This window comes from Myotis davidii, unplaced genomic scaffold (genome assembly GCF_000327345.1).
Source record: "Myotis davidii unplaced genomic scaffold, ASM32734v1 scaffold233, whole genome shotgun sequence".
Classification (NCBI taxonomy): domain Eukaryota; kingdom Metazoa; phylum Chordata; class Mammalia; order Chiroptera; family Vespertilionidae; genus Myotis; species Myotis davidii.
The window spans coordinates 1,468,726-1,474,788 of record NW_006285917.1 but is presented as its reverse complement, the minus strand read 5'-3'; the positions used below and the strand labels follow the sequence as shown (position 1 = coordinate 1,474,788).

The 6,063-nt window shown below is 40.1% G+C and overlaps 1 protein-coding gene across 2 annotated transcripts in view; it reads right to left on the bottom strand.

Annotated features, from left to right (window-relative positions):
* CSAD (cysteine sulfinic acid decarboxylase) overlaps positions 1-6,063 on the bottom strand; it is a 22,450-nt gene that overhangs the window by 12,257 nt on the left and 4,130 nt on the right. The window lies entirely within an intron of this gene.

Genomic DNA, 6,063 nt, shown 5'->3' with positions numbered 1-6,063 from the left:
TTCTAACTATCTCTCTCCCTTCCTCTCTGTAAAAAATCAATAAAATATATTTAAAAAAAAAAAAAAAGAGTGATACAGGAGCACAGCTGCACAAGATTATAGGGAGCCTGGAGCGCCAGCCAGGCCAAGGAATCTAAATTTTTTCCTGCAGAAAATGGGAAGTCACTGAAAGATTCTGTGTCAAGAAAAATGTGATGAAATTGATGCTCTCCAAAGACCAGTGTCGAGCAGCAGGATGCAGAAGTAATAGGCTGTTGCCATAAACCAGACAAGAGGTGGTCCACACTGGAATAGAATGGTGTCCGTAGGAAAGGACAGATACAGGAAGCTGCAGGCGTGGCCACTCACTAGATTGCACTGAATTCAACACATACGGAATCTACATTGGAGGAGAAGGAAGAGTCAAAGATAACCTTGGGGTTTCAGGCCTGGGTGACTGGAAAAATAATCATCCCCCCTAAAAAAATTAGGGTGCAGAAAGGGGAAGCTGGAGGGAAAGTAAATGCCTATTTCTTGGAAACACTCATCCACGTGGAGGTGTCCTGGGGCTACAGATACTCATATGGGAGGAGGTCAGGCCGAGCTCTGATGAGATGCTAGAATAGAAAGCAAATTTGAGAGTCAGGGTGCAGCTAAAGCCTTGTGACCAGCTCCTTCAGATTACCATTTGTTCCGATCAATGGCACACGCACTTTCTGAGCAGCACTTCAAAACATACGAAGAAGTGGAAAATTGGGTCTCTGAATGGTTTGCCTCAAAACAAGAAAAGTTCTATTGGGACGGTATCTACAAATTACCTAAAAGATGGGGGAAATATGAAGCTAGTGATGGACATTACTTTGAATAAAGCACTTTTGATGTTTCTCTTGAAATTATCGTGTTTTCTTTGATTACAAAATTTGCATTTTTAACCGGTATCGGCATTTTTAACCGGTTAAGAGCCAATCCACATTTGGGAACATTGGTGCAATTTCATGTGGTTGTGGATTTCAGTGTGACTCACCTTATGAATTCGGATTTTGTAATCACAACCAAGGCATGTGCCCTGACCTGGAATCAAACCAGCAACCTTTTGGTGCATGGGACGACACCCAACCAACTGAGCCACACGGGCCAGGGCTAAGAGAACATTCTTTTGTTTGTTTGTTTGTTAATCCTTACCCAAAGATATTTTTCCATTGATGTTTAGAAAGAGTAGAAAGGAGGGGGAGAGACAGAGAGACAGACAGATCGATTGGTTGCCTCCCACATGCGCCCTGACCAGGGTCAGGATGAAGCCTGCAACTTGACAGGAATCAAACCGGAGACGCTTCCTCGGCAGGCCAATGCTCTATCCACTGAGTCAAACCAGCTAGGGCTAAGAGAACATTCTTATTCTTAGAAAACATGCTGAAACACAGCAATAAAGGAGCAAAAATACTGTAAATTTCAGTTCAGAAAAAGACAATACTGTGTGCATGTATCTACAAACATTTTTAGAAAAATAAAAGCTCATAAAGTTCACCCTTTTAAAGAATACAACTCAGTGGTTTTGAAAAATTTATTCACAAGTTGTGCACTGATTACGTATTTAATTCCAGACCATTTTCATCGTCCCCAAAAGAAACCCCATAGCTACTAGCAGTCACTCTCTATACAAAAAGACTAAAAAAGATGGGGAAAGACTTCACAATATTAACTGTGGTTATTTTGGGGTATTGGAATTAAAATTTTTATTTTCTTATTTATATGCCTCTATATTTTTATAATTTTATATGATAACTTCAATTACTTACATAATTAAAATAAAGGTTATTTTTAAACAACAAAAAAAGATTAAGAAGGAATTAAGGGGCAACAAGAATTCCAAAATACACAAAGATCCAGGCTCAAGGAATGACCCTAGGGCAGTGGTTAGCAAACTGCGGCTCGCAAGCCACATGTGGCTCTTTGGCCCCTGGAGTGTGGCTCTTCCTAAGCCTTAGGAGTACCCTAATTACATTAATAACAATGTACCTACCTATATAGTTTAAGTTAAAAAAATTTGGCTCTCAAAAGAAATTTCAATCGTTGTACTGTTGATATTTGGCTCTGTTGACTAATGAGTTTGCCGACCAATGCCCTATACACCAATTCCTCAACCCACTATCATCCCAAAGATCTGAGTGACAAAGGTAGCCATATACTGCTCATTTCTATCACAGAGACCAGCTGGCTCTCAGAGAAAGGACTGGGTTTAGCTAGTTCAGCTAACATGGCTGAGTATTTACTAGTTGTCAGCTAAAAGGCCAGAAGGGAAGCCGGCAGGTAAAATGAAGGCATGCTCACCACAATAGATTTGAAGTTTATGATGGATAGGCAGGGCTAATGAACTCTGTACAACTGGCCCAGAGGAGCCTTCAAAAAGGAAAAAACACTTAGGCTCTCCTTAAAGCTGGTGCAGGAAAACACTAATTGGTATTCATTACAATACCATTTGAATAAATGATGGAGTGGTCCTAAGAGAAGTGTATACTAAGGAAGTCTGGGAAGGTCACACAGGAGGGGGCCTGCCTGTGGGCAAATGGATTAGGGAAGGCGCCTCTTAAAGCCCTTTCAGCCAGGCTTCTTAGAAAATGAAAACACTGCTTCTATGGTATCTACTGACTCAACACCCACATTCATAGAGAGGTGCCTACTCTCTTTAAGTACCCATTGTGAGGTAGAGGACTAATTCTTAGCCTTCTTTAAGAAAAGAACCAAAACCGTAGATGGTTTGGCTCAGTGGACAGAGTGTCAGCCTGCAGGCTGAAGGGTTTCGGATTAAATTCCGGGCAAGGGCACATGCCTGGGTTGTGGTTTTGCTCCCCAGTGGGGGGCATGCAGGAGGCAGCAGATCAATGACTCTCTCTCAGCATTGATGTTTCTATCTCTCTCTCCCTCTTCCTTCTTCTCTGAAATCAACCAGGCCAGAGGTCACAGGTTCAATTCCTAGTCAGGGCACATGTCCAGGTTGCAGGCTAGATCCCAAGTGGGGGGGACATACAAGAGGCAGTCAATCAATGATTCTCTCTCATCACTGATGTTTCTTTCTCCCCCCCCACTCTCTTTCTCCCTTCCTCTCTGAAATAAATTTAAAAGGCACCAAATACAAAATAGGCACTCAAAAGAAAAAGTTAAGTTTTCATCTTCCCCACTCTCCCCTCCCTTCCCCCAGGTCTTGCACAAAGGCACTCAATAAACACTTGGCGAATCAATAATTTTCAAGTTCAGAAAAATAATACTGCATTCCACTAACATTTGATTTGCATAAACCAAAAAAAATCTATATTAATAACTTAGAAGATTTGCAGAATATTTTTTTCTTCTCAAAGCCTTCTCATCTATAATCTCATTATTTCCTCATAGTAGTGCTAGAAATTAGTCTGAAAAGATATTTATTTATTTACTTATTTATCTTCATTTTCAAAATTAGGACTCTTGGGCCAGATGGAATTAACTTGTCTAAGATTACAAAGGTAATATGGGAGCAAGCCTAGATTGCTGATTTCTGACTTCTAGGCTAGTACCTATTGGTCCCTGTTAAGTATGGTATTTCTAACTACCTCTCACCATACACAAAAATAAACTGCAACTGACACAAAGATATAAACTAAAAATATACAAGTATAAGAATACCAAAAGGAAATATTTTTATAATCTTGAAGTAGCATGTCATAAAAACCCAAAAACCACAGGAAGATTTGACTAGGTAAAAAAAATTTTAAAAGTCTGTGTAAAGACTGACACCATTAAATTGATTAAAGATCACTGATGGCTTTATTTTCCCCCAACTCAGTGTATTCCAAAATGGTTTTTCCTCTCCTTGCAATTATTGCTTTCCATGTAAATTTTAAAATAAGTTTAGCCCTGGCCAGTTTTCTCAATGGTTAGAGCATTGGCCTGCAGACCTAAGGGTCTTAGGTTCAATTCCTAGTCAAGAGCACGTACCTTGGTTGCAGGTTTGATCCCCAGTTTGGGAGGCAACCAGTTATATCTCTCTCTTTCTCTTTCACACCCCTCCTCCCTCCCTTCCTCTCTCTCTAAAGATCAATGGAAAAAAATATCCTCAGATGAGGATTAAGAAAAACACAAAACAAAATAAGTTGCCCTAACCGGTTTGGCTCAGTGGATAGAGCCTGCGGGCTCAAGGGTCCCAGGTTCGATTCCAGTCAAGGGCATGTACCTTGGTTGCCGGCACATCCCCAGTAGGAAGTGTGCAGGAGGCAGCTGATCGATGTTTCTCTCTCTCATCGATGTTTCTAACTCTCTATCCCGCTCCCTTCCTCTCTGTAGAAAATCAATAAAATATATTTAAAAAAAATAAGTTTAAGTTCCATGAAAAGTCCTGTTTTAATTAGAATTTAACATATAACAAAAACCTAGGTCTCTATGATATTAAGTCTTCCTACTAATGGACATGGTAAAACTCTCCATTTAATCAAGCCCTTAGCCCTTTTTGTCTTTCTCTAAAATAGTATGGTTTTTTAAAATACTATGTGACTTGAAGTTTCCTGTTAAATTTATTTCTAGAAATGTCAAAACTTTTATTGTGAATGAGATTATGACATTTTTTATGGTTGGTTATTGTTGTTATATTATATAATTTGTTAATCTTACATCTGGCCATGCTACTAAACTCACTAGTTTTACTATTTTGTCAATTAAGTCTCTTTGTAGATGAATATATGAAAATGATAAGATTTTTTTGAGTGGCAAGGAGCTCTAGTAGTGTAATCGTTTTGATAGTAAACATTCTTGTTTTGTGCCTATATAGGAATGTTACAAGTGTTTTCCATAAAGCATAACTTTTGCTCTGAAAAAAAAGTTGAAAGATAAATGAAAATCCAAGAGAAAATATTTTAAATGCATCTGATAAATAAAAAGTTAATATAACACAGAGAAGATTTCTACCAGTCAACAGGAAATAGAGAAATGACTATTTTTCTTAAGGGGTAAAAGATGAACAGGCAGTGAAACAATGAAAATGGTAAAAAACAAAAACAAAACAAAAAAAACAAAACAAGAGATGCTCTTATGCTAAGCAAAATAAGCCAGTCAGAGAAAGATAAATATCACGTGATCTCACTCATTTATGGAATATAATGAATAGCATAAACTAATGAACAAAAACAGAACCAGAGACATCGAAGCATCAAACAGATGGTCCAACCTATGAGGGAAGGCAGGTGGTAAGAGGTTAAGAGATCAACAAAAAGCCGAAGCCAGTTTGGCTCAGTGGATAGAGCGTCGGCCTGCGGACTGGAGGGTCCCGGGTTCGATTCTGGTCAAGGGCATGTACCTGGGTTGCGGGCACAATCATCGAGATGGCGGCATAAGTAAACACCTGAAATTGCTGACTCGCACAACCACTTTAAAAATACAAATAAAAGACGAAACGGACATCATCCAGAACCACAGGAAGGCTGGCTGAGTGGAAATTCTTCAACTAGAAGGAAAGAGAAAAGCACACTGAGACCCAGAGGAGGTGCAGAAGTAAAGTGCAGAGGTACGGAGGTGCATGCGGAAAGGGTTGACAACCGAGGACGCGGTTTTCTTTTTCAGTCACAAGCTCCCGACGGCCCTGAACTCCAGTTCCGGGCGAGTCTCTGGGGACTGTCTGGCATCAGGTGGAACTCAAGGGCAGCTTGAAAGATAAATAAAAATCCAAGAGAAAATATTTTAAATGCATCTGATAAATATTTATCAGATGCATTTAAAATACTTTAAAAATCATACTATTCTCAGAGGTGCTTGCAGCGATTACCATGGGACACTGAGACCCAGGGCCTCTTAGGGCAGGGCTGAGGATCAGCCATAGCTGTTTGCTCCGCCCTGTTGATTCCCTAAGACCCCACCCCAAGCTGTGTTCAGAGGCTTTTGCATATGAATGACCTGGCCTTTTGCAATCTAAAATTACCTAACAAACTGCAGCTGGGTCAAAGAGACCCAGAACATCCAAAAGAAGGCCCAAGGCCCCACAAGAGCTTGCATTGCTTCACAGCTGGGCCTCATCTGGGCACCTCCAAACCCCAAAAAAGGAAGGGAAATCTGCAGATCTCTTTG